The sequence below is a fragment of the Balaenoptera borealis genome, assembly GCF_965194805.1.
Source record: "Balaenoptera borealis genome assembly, chromosome: 10".
NCBI lineage: Eukaryota > Metazoa > Chordata > Mammalia > Artiodactyla > Balaenopteridae > Balaenoptera > Balaenoptera borealis.
The window spans coordinates 95,668,427-95,684,538 of NC_138874.1; positions in this window are offsets into that span (position 1 = coordinate 95,668,427).

Consider the following 16,112-nt stretch of genomic DNA (forward strand, 5'->3'; position numbering starts at 1 on the left):
ATAATGCTTGAAACCTGGTGAAATTCATTTTGAGGAATGGCAAGTAAAGTATTCCAATCTCCTAAATCCAGAATCTTGGGAGCTCTGACAATGAAATGGCAATTCTAATCTAGCAGCCTAAATGAGGAGAATATTATGACCAAAATGTCATTAGGAGGCATGGATAGAGCTGTTTGTATAGCAGAACTTGGAAAATTTCAGTCTTTTATTTTGTTCTTACTAAAGAGTCACATTTTCAAGTTGTCTGAACAACCTTGGGCCAACTCATGTAGGTTCTTTGATACCACTCCATTTCATTATTTTAGTTATTTGCATGATCTGTAAGATTTAATATCTAGATTTAACAATATGGAATAACTACTGATCATGGGTCCTCATCAAAATAATTTCACTTCTGAATGTGTCTTCATCCTTTCAAAAATAAGCCAAACAAACTCTTTTATCACTGTATCCTAGGTTAAAATGATTTTTCATATGAATGTATCTCTTTAAAATACAACTTTAATCTACCAAACAGGTAAAATGTTCATTTACCTCTAAGCTGAAAATTTTATGAAATTAAATTCTATGAATAGATAAAATGAAGAATGATAAAACTAGAAGATTCATCTAAGACCATTAAGATGGTATTTTTAAAAAACTTGATTCAGTTCTAGGGTATTTGTATGATATCACATAAGTTCTAATAAATTGACTGTTATAATTAGCCAATGTCTAAAGGGGAACTACTGGAAAATTATGAGAGCACCCTCTCTTATTGGAAACAAATTTCTTTAAAAAAACAAACAGATGCAACCAACAGCATATGATTAAATAAATTTATCTTGGGTCAGGACCTCTCTCTCTCCCTCTCCCCGCCACCCCTCTGTCCCTCTTCCCCAATCTGTCTCTCTCTCTCTCTCTCTCTCACACACACACACACACACACACACGGCTCTAAGTGGAAAAGTCTGACAACCCCTGTATGTAAGATCACAGCACACATTAAATCCGAGGCAATAGCTAATTAGAAATACAAACTATTTAATCCTTTGTCCTCATAAACTGAATTAAGAATAGTTCAGGTGTATAGATCCAAATGGTCTAGAAAAGTTTCCAATTCAGGAAACCCTACTTCAGCCTCATCTCTCTGAATGTTTACATGAAAACATACCAATTCCTGAAAAATTTTCTTGATGTGAACATCAAGTAGTTGTGGTTTCTGAACACCTACACAATTTTATTTATATATCTTTCAGGAAGAGTATAGAATGTTGCCTTATTTATTATAGAAACTTTATACATGTTTCTTATCATACTGATTTAAACTTCATTTTTAACTTTTGTGGGAGTCATTGGAATCCTACTCTCATCCTAATTAAGCTATGCATAGGTGACTACAGTTAAGTCAGATGTATGTCAGTAAGTATCTTTTGGGGGGCTTTGGGGTGAACAGGAGTGACAGAAAGATAAGGTGAAAAGGGAGTTGAAAGTAAGAGAACAGCTGGAGTCATCATTAGTCAGGGTCTATTTTGAGTATAGAATTAATTGAAGGTAGGATTGAGATATTGGAATGAAATATTGAGAAAAATGGAAGGTTAAGAGAAGAATGGTTTAAATTAAGGGGAAAAAGGGAGGGATAAGGTTTTGAAGGCTGGGAGAGAGTTAAAGATCCTAATTTTTGGCTGAGCCTAGTATAAACTCAGAACACTTCTCCAAAGTGTACTCCAGGCAGCCACTGCTGATTGATACAAGCGTGCATTAGAAATGAAAAACTATTTGGTTTCTGTTTTTGGATTTAGATACTTGGCTGGCTAAGTCTTCTGCTTTTGATGGCAATATCTTGAATGAATCATTTCTCAGCAGCGATGTCAAGTAGTGGCATTTAAGAACTTGAGTGATTATATCTGCATCAAGTGCCTCATATGAGAGAAAACAATACCACTGTGAGATCAGTGAAATCGAGACTGTGGCATTTAGGGAGCGGCAGGAACATACTGCTTTGTGACGACATTTCACGTCACTGAAAAGAACATGCTCAATTTTGTGTCTTAGGCACTGATACACCATCCTCTCTAGCTTCTTGAAGAAAAAATTCCTTTGGGATGATGACTGAAGGTGACACCTACATTATAGGATCCCACCTCAGTTGTGTCAGCTAATGAGACATGATCTGCTAGAACACAGGGTGGGTCACCATCAACCCCACCAACTACAAAGAATATGCCAACGTTAATTAGAAACAGGCGCTCTTGTCATAGTAGACAGAGCCTCTTATTTGCATGGGCTGGCAAGCATACTCATTTGGGGCCAACCCTCATAGTGCACCTCCAAAATTATAGTCTTTAGAGTGATAGGAGAGCCCGCACGCTCTGGAGCCCGTGTGCTGCAAATAAGACCCGACACAGCCAAAAGTAAATAAATAAATAGAGTGATAGGATAGGTACTGGGGCAATATTTAGATGTATTCCTTCAACAAATATCTCTTATTTACCAAGTGAAAAGCAGAGTTGATAGGTATAGGAGATAAAAATACAAAGCATATAAAGTCCTTGCCTGATAAATTCCAAGTTTATCAAGGAAAATACCTGTATTCATTAATTCTTCTTATCTTAACACAAATGTGATATCTTTGAGATCAGTTTTTTTTTCATATTATCAATACTTCTGTAAATTTTATTTTTTTTACATCTTTGTTGGTGTATAATTGCTTTACAATGTTGTGTAAGTTTCTGCTATATAAAAAAGTGAATCAGCTATATCTATGCATATATCCCCATATCCCCTCCCTCCTGAGCGTCCCTCCCACCCTCCCTATCCCACCCCTCTAGGTGGTCACAAAGCACCAAGCTGATCTCCCTGTGCGATGCAGCTGCTTCCCACTAGCTATCTATTTTACGTTTGGTAGTGTGTGTGTATGTATGTATGTATATATATATATATATATGTCAATACTACTCTCTCACTTCATCCCAGCTTCCTCTTCCCCCCCAGCCCGTGTCATCAAGTCCATTCTCTATGTCTGCATCTTTATTCCTGTCCAGCCCCTAGGTTCATCAGAACAATTTTTTTGTTTGTTTTTTTAGATTCCATATATACGTGTTAGCATATGGTATTTGTTTTTCTCTTTCTGACTTCACTCTGTATGACAGACTCTAGGTCCAGCCAGAATGGCCATCATCAAAAAAATCTACAAACAATAAATTCTGGAGAGGGTGTGGAGAAAATGGAACCCTCTTGCACTGTTGGTGGGAATGTAAATTGATACAGCCACTATGGAAAACAATATGGAGGTTCCTTAAACAACTAAAAATAGAACTACTATATGACCCAGCAATCCCACTACTGGGCATATACCCTGAGAAAACCGTAATTCAAAAAGAGACATGTACAATAATGTTCATTGCAGCACTATCTACAATAGCCAGGACATGGAAGCAACCTAAATGTCCATTGATGGATGAATGGATAAAGAAGATGTGGCACATATATACAATGGAATATTACTCAGCCATAAAAAGAAACAAAATTGAGATCAGTTTTTTCATTAGTTATTATGCATTTATTTTTCACAGGACTCTTGACAATTGTAATGTCTTTCTCCCATTGGCTTATGAACTTTAAGTGGCCATACTCTGAGTCAGTTTCGCCACTTGGAAACCTAGTATTGCCTGACACAGCAGGTGCTCAATAAATAATGTTTCAATAAACAGATAAAATCAATATTGAAAGCATAAGCAATAATACGTGTTATGTTGGCACAAATTCAATGTGCTATTGAATATTGGGGGAGAAAGGAGTTGCCTCTGACTAGATAAATCAGGAAAATGTTCATGAAGCATTTCATTCATTTATTTATTTATTTTAAATGTTTATGTTATGTTGTGTATAGTTGATTTACAAAGTTGTTTTGGTTTCAGGTGTACAGCAAAGTGATTTAGTTATACATATACATATATTTATTCTTTTTCAGATCCTTTTCCCATATAGGTTATTACAGAGTATGAGTACAATTCCCTGTGCTATACAGTAAGTTCTTTTTGAATATCTATTCTATATATAGTAGAGTGTATATATTGATCCCAACCTCCTAATTTATCCTGCCCACCACCACATTTCTGCTTTGGTAACCATAAGTTTGTTTTCTAAGTCTGTGAGTCTGTTTCTGTTTTGTAAATAACTTCATTTGTATTTTTTTAGATTGCACATATAAGTGATATCATAAGATATTTGTCTTTCTCTGTCTGACTTCACGTAGTATGATAATCTCTAGTGCCATCCATGTTGCTGCAAATGGCATTATTTCATTCTTTTTTATGGCTGAATAATATTCCACTGTATATATGTACCATATCTTCTTTATCCATTCCTCTGTCAATGGACTTTTAGATTGATTCCATGTCTCAGCAATTGTAAGTAGCGCTGCAATGAACATTGGAGTTCATGTATCTCTTCAAATTATGGCTTTCTCGAGATATATGTCCAGAAGTGGGATGGCTGTGTCATATGGTAGTTCTATTTTTAGTTTTTTAAGGAACATCTATACTGTTCTCCATGGTGGCTGCAACAACTTACATTCCCACTGACAATGTAGGAGGCTTCCTTTTTATCCACACCCTCTCCAGCATTTATTGTTTGTAGACTTTATGATGGCCATTATGACTGGTGTGAGGTGATAGCTCATTGTAGTTTTGATTTGCATTTCTCTAATAATTAACAATGTTGAGCACCTTTTCATGTGCCTGTTGGACATCTGTATGTCTTCTTGTGAGAAATGTCTATTTAGATCTTCTGCCTATTTTTTTATTGCATTGTTTGTTTTTTTTGACATAGAGATGCATGAGCTGTTGGTATATACTGGAGATTAATCCCTTGTAGGTCACATCATTTGCAAATATTTTCTCCCATTCTGTGAGTTGTCTTTTCATTTTGTTTATGGTTTCCTTTTCTGTGCAAAAGCTTTTAAGTTTAGTTCAATCCCATTTGTTTATTTTTGTTTTATTTTCATTACTCTAGGAGGTGGGTCCAAAAAGATATGTCAGAGAGTTCTGGCTATGTATTCCTGTAAGAGTGTTATAGTATCCTGTTTTACACTTAAGTCTTTTATCTATTTTGAGTTTATTTTTGTGTACAGTGTTAGAGAATATTCTAGTTTCATTCTTTTACATGTAGCTGACCAGTTTTCCCAACACCACTTATTGAAGAGACTGTCTTTTCTCCATTGTATATTCTTGCCTCCCATAGGTGCATGGGTTTATTTCTGGGCTGTCTGTCCTGTTCCATTGAGCTATAAGTCTATCTTTGTGCCAGTACTGTACTGTTTAGATTATTGTAACTTCATAGTATAGTCTGAAGTCTTGAAGACTGATTCCTTGAGCTCCGTTTTTCTTTCTCAAAATTGCTTTGACTATTTGGGGTCTTTTGTGTTTTCATACAAAATTAAGATTTTTTTGTTCTAGATCTGCAAAAAATGTCACAGGTAATTTGAGAGGGATTGCATTGAATCTGTAGATTACCTTGGGTAATACAGTCATTTTGACAATATTGATTCTTCCAATCCAAGAACAGTATATCTTTCCATCCGTTTGTGTCATCTTTGATTTCTTTCATCAATGTCTTATAGTTTTCAGAGTGCCAGTCTTTTGCCTCCTTAGGTAGGTTAATTCCTAGGTATTTTATTCTTTTTGATGTGATGGTAAATGGGATTGTTTCCTTAATTTCTCTTTCTGATCTTTCATTGTTAGAGTATAGAAATGCAAAAAGATTTCTGGGTATTAATTTTGTATCCTGCAACTTTACTGAATTCATTGATGAGCTCTAGTAGTTTTCTGATAGCATCTTTAGGATTTTCTATGTATAGTATCATGTCATCTGCAAACAGTGACAGTTTTACTTCTTCTTTTCCAATTTGGGTTCATTTTATTTCTTTTTCTTCTCTCATTGTCATGGATAGGACTTCCAAAACTATGTTGAATAACAGTGGTGGGAGTGGACATCCTTGTCTTGTTCCTGATCTTAGAGGAAATGCTTTCAGCTTTTCACCACTGAATATGATATTAGCTGTGGGTTTGCCATATATGGCCTTTATTATGTTGAGGTATGTTCCCTCTATGTCCACTTTAAGAGAGTTTTTATCATCAATGGGTGTGGAATTTTGTCAAAAAATTTTCTACATCTATTGAGATGATCATATGGTTTTTATTCTTCAATTGGTTAATGTGGTATATCACACTGATTGATTTGTTGATGTTGAAAATTCCTTGCATCTTTGGGATAAATCCCACTTGCTCATGGTGTATGATCCTTTTAATGTACTGTTGGAGTTGGTTTGCTAGTATTTTGTTGAGGATTTTTGAGTCTATGTTCATTAATGATATTGGCCTGTAATTTTCTTTTGTGTGAGCTTTGCCTGGTTTTGGTATCAGGGTGATGGTGGCCTCATAGAATGAGTTTGGGAGTGTTCCTTCTTCTGCAATTTTTTGAAATAGTTTCAGAAGGAAAGGTGTTAACTCTTCTCTAAATGTTTGATAGAATTTGCCTGTAAAGCCATCTGGTCCTTGACTTTTTTTTGTTGGGAGTTTTAAATCACAGTTTCAATTTCAGTGCTTGTGATTGGTCTCTTCATATTTTCTATTTCTTTCTGGATCAGTTTTGGGAGATTGTCCCTTTCTAAGAATTTGTCCATTTCTTCTAGGTTGTCTATTTTATTGACATATAGTTGCTTATAATAGTTGCTTATAATAGTCTCTTATGATTCTCTGGTGTCAGTTTAACTTCTTTTTCATTTCTAATTTAATTGATTTGAGCCTTCTCCCTTTTTTTCCTTGATGAGTCTGGTTAAAAGTTTATCAGTTTTGTTTATCTTTTCAAAGAGCCAGCTTTTAGTTTTATTGATCTTTCTATTGTTTTCTTCGTCTCTATTTCATTTATTTCTGTTCTGATCATAATGATTTCTTTCGTTCTGCTAACTTTGGATTTTCTTTTTTTTTCTTTCTCTAGTTGTTTTAGGTGTAAGTTTAGGTTGCTTTTTTGAGATTTTTCTTGTTTCCTGAGGTAAGATTCTATTACTATAAACTTCCCTCTTAGAACTGTTTTTGCTGTGTCCCATAGGTTTTGGATTGTCATGTTTTTGATCAAAGAAAAATTTGAGCCCCTTAAAAGACATGACCAGTGTTATGCTTCAGTTTTATTAATTCATCAGTGACATATAAAAGGCAAACAGACCGAAGATCATGAAATGAGGTAGAAAACTATTTCAATATAGACAATGAGGATCTAACAATGGATATAGGGAGAAAGATAGCCCCGGTTCAAAAGATGTTGTGAAGGTACTTTGAAGCACTTGAAAATTAATTGAATGTGGAAATGGGAATGCAAGGAACAGAAAGGAGTTTTAAAATGTATTGGTTTACTCCTTTTTTTAAATGATCATTTATATGTGCCAGACAGTAGAGATTTTAAGCTAGAGGGATAATGAATATGGTAGGGCACTTATTTTTTTATTTTTTCCAGTTTTATTGGGATATAATTGACATGTAGTATTATATAAGTTTATTTTATTAAGTGCTGTATTAGTTTAAGTTGTACAGTATAATGAATTCACTTACATATATTATAAAATGGTTACCACAATTAATGTAGTTCACATCCATCATCTCATACAGACACACACAAAAAAAGAAAAAAATTTACTTTGTGGTGAGGACTCTTAGGATATACTCTCTTAACTTTCATACATACCACGTAGCAGTGTTAACTATAGCAATCATGTTGTACATTACATCCCTAGTACTTTTTTAATCCTATAACTGGGAGTTTGTACATTTTCACCACCTTTCCCCTCGCCCCACGCCCCACCAATTGTAACCACAAATTGAATCTCTTTTTCTGAGTTTTGAAAAAAAATCTCCGTATAATTAAGATCATATAGTATTTGTCTTTCTCTGTCAGACTTATTTTGCTTAGCATAATGCCATCAAGGTCCACCCATGTTTTCACAAATGGTAGGATTTCCTACTTTTTATGGCTGAATAATATTCACTTGTGTATATATACACAAGTGAATATTACATATATATATCTATCTGTATATATATATATATATCTATATCTATATATATATATACACACACACAACATCTTCTTTATCCATTCATCCATCACTGTACACTTAGGTTGTTTCTATGTCTTGGTTATTGTAAATAACACTGCTATGAACATGAGGGTGCAGGTATCTCTTCAACATAGTGTTTTCATGTCCTTTGGATATATTTTCAGAAGTGGATTATATGGTTGTTCTATTTTTAATTTTTTGAGGAACCTCCATACTGCTTTCCTTAGTGGATGTGCCAGTCTACAGTCACATTAACAGTACAAAAGGAGTTTTCTCCACAGCCTTGCCAGCATTTATTATCTCTTGTCATTTGATGCAAGCTGTTCTAACAAGTGTGAGGTGATCTCTCATTGTGGTTTGACTTGCATTTCCCTAATGATAGTGATGTTGAGCATCTTTTCATGGACATTTTGGCCATTTGTATATCCTCTTTTGGGGGTGGTCTCTATTCAAGTTTGTTGCCAACTCTTTCATTGGATTATTTTATTTTTTTCTTATAATGAGTTGTAAGAGTTATTTATATATTTTGGATATTAACCTGTTAGCTATATGGTTTGCAAATATTTTTTTCTCATTTCATAGTTTTTCATTTTGTTCAACATTTCTTTTGCTATGCAAAAGCTTTTTAGTTTTGATGTATTGCCACTTGTTTACATTTTATTTTGTTGCTTGAACTTTAGGTGCCATATCCAAAAACATCCTTGCCAAGACCCATGTCAACGAGATTTTTCCTATGTTTTCACCTAGGAGTTTATGGCTTTCAGACTTACATTTAAGTCTTTAATCCATTTCAAGTTAACTTTTCTAAATAGTGTAAGATATTCTTTTACATGTGAAAGAATTTCCCCATTTTCCCACACCATTTATTGAGGAGACTGTCATTTCTCCATTGAGTATTATTTGTTCTCTTGTCAAATATTTGTTGACCTTATATTCTTGGGTTTATTTCTGGGCTCTTGATTGTGTTCCATTGGTCTATTTGTCTGTTTTTATGCCAGAATCATACTGTTCGATTAGTATAGCTTTATAATAAAGTTTGAAATCAGGAAGCATGATAACTCTCACTTGGTTGTTCTTTCTCAAATTTCTTTAGCTGTTCAGGGTCTTTTGTGGTTCCATATAAACTTTAGGATTGTTTTTTCTATTTCTATAAACATGCCATTGAAATCTTGATAGGGATTGCATTGAATCCATTTATGGCTTTTGGTAGAATGGACATTTTCACAATCTTGATTCTTCCAATCCAAGAACACAGAACACCTTCTTCAATTTCTTTTGTCAGTGTCTTGTATTTTTCACTGTAGAGATCTTTCACCTTAACTAAATTTATTCCAAAGTATTTTATTGTTTTATATGTTATAGTAAATGGAATCATTGTCTTTATTTTCTCAGGTAATTTATTGTTAGTATATAGGAACACTACAAATTTTTGCATGTTGACTTCGTATCCTGCAACTTTACTGAATTCATTGATTAGATACAACAGGTTTTTTTTGGTGGGAGACTTTGAGATTTTTTATATATAAAAATCATGTAATCTACAAATAGAGACATTTTCTCTTTTCTTTTTCAATTTTGATGCATTTTCTTTCTTTTTCTTGCTCAATTGCTCTAAGATTTCAAGTACTGTGTTGAATAGGCATGATGAGAGTGGGCACCTTTGTCTTGGCCCTGATCTTAGAGGAAAAGCATTATACCTTGGCACCATTGAGTATGATGTTAGCTGTGGGCTTGTCATATATAGCCTTTATAGTGTTGAGGTATGTTCCCTCTATACTTAATTTGTTAAGTGTTTTATTATGAATGGATGTTAAATTTTCTCAAATGATGTTTCTGCATGTATTGAGATAATCATATTTTTTTCTTTTATGCTATTAATATGATTTATCAATTGATTGATTTGCATATGTTGAACCACCCTCAATTCCCAGGGGTTAATCTCACTTGGTCATGGTGAATAATATTTTTTATGTGATGCTGAATTCAGTTTGCTAGTATTTTATTGAGATTTTTGCATCTATATTCATCAGGGATATTGGCCTGTAGTCTGGGGGGAGGGGTTGTTTGTTTTTTTTCTGGTAGTGTCCTTTTTTGGCTGTGGTATCAGGATAATACTGATCTTGTAAAATGAGTTTGGAAGTGTTCCCTCCTCTTCAAGCTTTTTAAAAGAGTTTGAGAAGATTGGCATTATTTCTTTAAATATTTGGCATAATTCACCTGTGAAGCCACCTGGTCATGGGCTTTTCTTTGTTGGCAACTTTTTGATAGTTGGTCTGTTCAGATTTTTTTATTTCTTCCTGATTCAGTCTTGTTACATTGTTTGTTTCCAATAATTTTTCCATTTCTTCTAGGTTGTCCAGTGTGTTATTATTGACAGCTATGAACTTACTATTACCATTTTGTTTATTTTCTGGATGTTTTTTAGATCCATTGTTTACTGTTTCATATACTACTACCTTTTTTCGTGTTTTAATGCCTTTTGGTACCAGAATGCTTTGACTTTATTATGTTCTTTTGTATAGTTACTACAGGTTTTCCCCTTATGGTTACCATGAGGATTACATAAAATATCTTGAAATTATAACACCCCATTTTAAACTGATAATGTCTTCAACAGCATTCCTAAACTTTACAATTTTACTTCTCCTTGCTCTCACATTTCAGGTTATTGATGTTTACATATCATTTATATTATGTTACTAAGAACAAATTATTATTGTTATGGTAAATTTTACTACATTTGTTTCTTTAATTTGTAAACTAGAGTTGTAAATGAATTACATATGACCATTACCATATAATAGAATCAAAATTTGACTATATATCTTTATTTACTTATCAGTGAGCTTTACACTGCCTTTCTGTGTTTTTATCATGTTAATTAGCATCTTTTTATTTCCATTCAGAGAATTCCCTTTACTTCTTGTAAGGCTGTTGTAGTGGTGTGATCAACTCCCTCAGCTTTTGTTTGTTTGGGACAGTGTTCATCTCTTCTTCATTTCTGTAGGACAGTTTAGCTGGGTATGGAATTCTTGGTTGACAATTTTATCTTTCAGCGTTTTAAATATATCATCCCATTCTTTCCAGCATGAAATGTTTCTGTTGAGAAATCTATTGATAGTCTCATTGCAGCTCCCTTCTATGCAATTTCTCTCTTTTCTCTTGCTGCTTTCAAAATTCCTTCTTTGTCTTGTACTTTTGACTATTTAATTACAAGCTCTTTCAGTATAGCCCTATTTAGGTTCAACCTCTTGGGGTTCCTTTGGGCCTTGTGGATTTGGATGTGCATTTTTTCTCCCATATTTAGGAAGTTTTCAGCCACTATTACTTAAATATACATTTTTCCTTTTTTCTTTCTCTTTTCCGGGAATTCTTGTCATGTTCATATCTTTTCTTTGATTGTGTCCCATATATCCCATAGGTTTTTTTCACTCTTTTATTTTTGCTTCTTTGACTGGATACTTTCAAATGTCCTCCCTTCTGGTTCACTGATTCTTTCTTCTTCATGGTTGATTCTGCTTTTGAAGGTCTCTATTGAATTCTCAAGTTGAGTGATCATATTTTTCAGGTCTAGGATTTCTATGTGGTTTTTGTTGTTGTTTGATTTTTTCTTTGTTGAACTTCTTGTTTTGTCCGTGCATTGTTTTCATAATTTCATTTAGGCATCTGTGTGTTCCTGTAGTTCAGTAAGCTGCTTTAAGAAGAGAATTATTCTGAATTCTTTGTCTGACAGTTCATTGATCTCCACTTTTTAGAGTTGGTTATTGAAGCTTTATTAGGTTTTTTTTGTTTGTTTGTTTTTTTGTTTTGGTGATGTCATGTTTACCAGATTTTTTTGAGACCCTTAATTCCTTATGTTGGTATCTGCACACTTAAGTAAGTGGCTTCCTCTTTCAGACTTATAGATTTGCTTCAGCAGAGGCAGTTCTTCACCAGTCAGCTCAGTTTGGTTTTCTAGACATGTCTGCTGGTAATGCCTTGGGCAGTTAGAGCTTGCTATCAGGGTCTATTTTGGGATGAAGCCACTACCCAAGCTCAGGAGTTGGAGGAGGCCCTTGGTTGAAAACAGTTGAACAAGACTGCTGGGTTGGTTTCCTTCTCTAGCGAGGGTTCCACAATCACCTGGATTGGATTGTTTAGTCAGGCTTATTAGACAGTCAGGACTATGTACTAAACTCAGCAGTAGGTGGGGTTATGAATTACTTTTTCTGCCCTGGCAGGGTAGCAGGAAGTGCCCTGGGGTCTGCACAGCTTGTTTTGAGGAACCCTCACTCCTTGGCCAGATAGAGCCAATGATTTTGCTTTGCAGACAGGGAGAGTCATGGGCTATTCTCTCTGATCATGTGCCACTGTAAGCAGGGCTGTTGGATGGGCTATGCAGCTTCTTATGTGCTCTGGTTAGGTTCCCTGGTTGGGCAGGCTAAAAGATGTATTCAGCAATGGGCAGGTTTACAAATTAGTTTCCTTGTCCAGGGCCAGTAGGAGAACTAGCTCCAAGGCCAGTAAGGTTCTTCATTTGTGGTCTAAAGCCAACCCATGCCCTAAGTTCCTTGGTTAAACAGAGCCACTGGCTTTGCTCCACAGACTATCATCACTGCTGCCAGACTCTCTGTTCAAGTGTTTTGGGACTACCCAGTTTTCCATGTATTTTGTCCAGGTATTTTTGGCCCAGCAGGGCTGGTAGCTTCACTCAGCAAAGGCTGGGGTTATAACTCAGCTTACCTGCCTGGTTGGGGGCAGACCAGGCTCCAGGACCAGCACATCTCTTTGTTTGAGGACCCCAAGTAGGCAGACTTGTACCCTGCTGAGTTCCCTGGTCTGACTATGCAACTGACCTTGTTCTGCAGATGAGCGAAGCTGTTGGCCAGGATTTATACTTGCTCATTGCAGGTAGGAACTGTCTGCTGAGATTTGAGTGCAGGTTGTTGCAGGTTCCTCTCCCTTTCTCAGTCATAATGAGGTTCCTAGTAGTAAAGCCTCAGAGATTTCCCTGCAATTGCTGTGGGGTGAGACCAGAGTGGGCGCTCCCAAGAAGTGACACACAATATTGGCAGAGGTGCTGTATGTCCACCCTGGGTTCTCTTTCCCACTGGAGGAATCATAAGCTCAGGGGAGATCTATCAGCATGGTGTTGTGCCAGCCTTGGGGAGGAACAATATGGTCAGCATGTAGCAGCTCCTCTTACCCTTCTGATGGAGTCTGTCCTGGTCTCTGTGTTGCAGGGGGGTTCTTTAGCCTCGCCTCCATATTCGAGGATTCTCTCAGTGGTGTCTTGTTCATGAATAGTTGTTAGCGGTTTCTTATTTATTTATTTTTAAATTGAAGTATAGTTGATTTACAATGTGTTAATTTCTGCTGTACAACAAAGTGATTCATATATATATATGAATCACAGGATGTTAAATATAGTTACCTGTGCTATACAGTAGGACCTTGCTATTTATCCATTCTATATATAATATCTTGCGTCTGCTAACCCCAAACTCCAAAACCATCAGAAACCACAAGTCTGTTCTCTATGTCTGTGAGTTTATTTCTGTTTCATAGATAGCTTCATTTGTGTCATATTTTAGATTGCACATATAAGTAATAACATGGTATTTGCCTTTCTCTGTCTGACTTCACTTAATATGATAATCTCTAGGTCCATCCATGTTGCTGAAAATGGCATTATTTCATTCTTTTTTATGGCTGAGTAATAGTCCATTATATATATGTACCACATCTTCTTTATCCATTCATCTGTCGATGGACATTTAGGTTGTTTCCATGTCTTGGCTATTGTGAATAGTGCTGCTATGAACATAGGAGTACATTTATCTTTTTGAATTATAGTTTTTTCTGAATACATGCCCAGGAGTGGGGTTGCTGGCTCATATGGCAACACTATTTTTAGTTTTCTGAGGAATCTCCATACTGTTTTCCATAGTGGCTGCACCAAGTTACATTCCCACCAACAGTGCAGGAGGGTTCCCTCTTCTCCACACCCTTTCCAGCATTTGTTATTTGTAGACCTTTTAATGATGGTCATTCTGACTGGCCTGAGGTGGTACCTCACTGTGGTTTTGATTCGCATTTCTCTAATAATTAGTGATGTTGAGCATCTTTTCATGTGCCTGTTGGCCATCTGTATGTCTTCTTTGGAGAAATGTCTATTAAGGTCTTCTGCCCATTTTTTGATTGGTTTATTTTTTGTTATTGAATTGTATGAGCTATTTGTATACTTTGGAAATTAAGCCCTTATTGATTGTATCATTTGAAAATATTTTCTCCCAGTCCGTAAGTTGTCTTTTTGTTTTGTTTATGGTTTCCTTTGCTATACAAAAGCTTGTAAGTTTGATTAGGTTCCATTTGTTTATTTTTGCTTTTATTTCTATTGCCTTGGGAGAGTGACCTAAGAAAACATTGATATGATTTATATCAGAGAATGTTTTATCTATGTTCTCTTCTAGGAGTTTTATGGTGTCATGTCTCATGTTTAAGACTTTAAGCCATTTTGAGTTTTTGTTATGGTGTGAGGGAGTGTTCTAACTTCATTGATTTACATGTGGCTGTCCAACTTTCCCAAGAGCACTTGCTGAAGAGACTGTCTTTTCTCCATTCTATTCTATATTCTTCCCTCCTTCATCAAAGATTAATTGATCGTAGGTGTGTGGGTTTATTTCTGGGCTCTCTATTCTGTTCCATTGATCTGTATGTCTGTTTTTGTGCCAATACCATGCTGTTTTGACTACTGTAGCTTTGTAGTATTGTCTGAAGTCTGGGAGGGTTATGTCTCCTGCTTTGTGCTTTTTCCTCAGGATTGCTTTGGCAATTCTGGGTCTTTTATGTTTCCATATAAATTTTAGTATTATTAGTTTAGCAAATGTCATGGGTAATTTGATGGGGATTGCATTAAATCTGTAGATTGCTTTGGGTAGTAACAATATTCATTCTTCCAACCTAAGAGCATGGAGTATCTTTCCATGTCTTTGAATCAAGTTCAGTTTCATTAATTAATGTTTTATTGTTCTCAGCATATAAGACTTTCATGTCCTTGGCCAGGTTTATTCCTAAGTATTTTATTTTTTGGATGTGAGTTTAAAAGGGTTTGTTAGTTGTTATTCTTGTAAAGCAGAGCAAAGTCAGGAATGACTTATGCCATCATCTTGGTGATATCACTCCTAGCTCATGGAGGATGTATAGAAATCGAAATGCAGTAGGAATAAGAGTGAGCTTTGTAACAGAGATATATCTATGTCTATACATAGAGTTTGAGAAGTTCAAGGAGAATTCAAATGCAGATATTTCCTGAAAAGTTGGAACAAGAAGGAAGGACTAGTGATATTGTAGATTTGGGCAGAGATTAGATCATAAGGTGGAAAAAAAGCAAAGTATGAGTAGTGTTCAAAGATGAAACCAAAGAGGATTTGGATGAAAAAATATGAGATTTGTTAGGGATATGTTGATTTTCAGGTTCAAAAAAACTATCAGAATGGAGGACTGATTTGAAGGTTAGAGCTCAAGGGAAAGGTAAGAACCGATGATATAAATTCATTGTTATAGAGACTGTATTATAGAGATATGCATAGAATCATCCAGAAGAAGGGGAAGGATAGACTGCAGGAGAACACTGACATTTGAGAATACAACAAAGAGGAATGTAGAGAGATGAATGCTATGTATTCCAGAGAGTAAGATGATAGAGAAACTATTCATTTTCAAGTGAAAAAACAATTTCAAGAAAAAAATTATCATCAACAGTGTCAAACATCATTAGTTTGGGTAAGTAAGTTATTCTTGATTTTTCATTGAATTGGGCAGCTCACAGGTCTTTGGTATTCTTAGAAGGCCATTCTTAATAGATTGATGAAGTAGGCTCATGCTCTGAGGTTTAAGAGGAAAAAATTATTAAAAAATTTAAAAGGTTAGTGCTTCTTTATTGAATGTAGTCATGAACGAAAAATTGGTGGCCAGAATGGAAAAACAGAAAAGGTTGTATTCTTTTAACATTATAGTGATTTTGATATGTTACATTTAT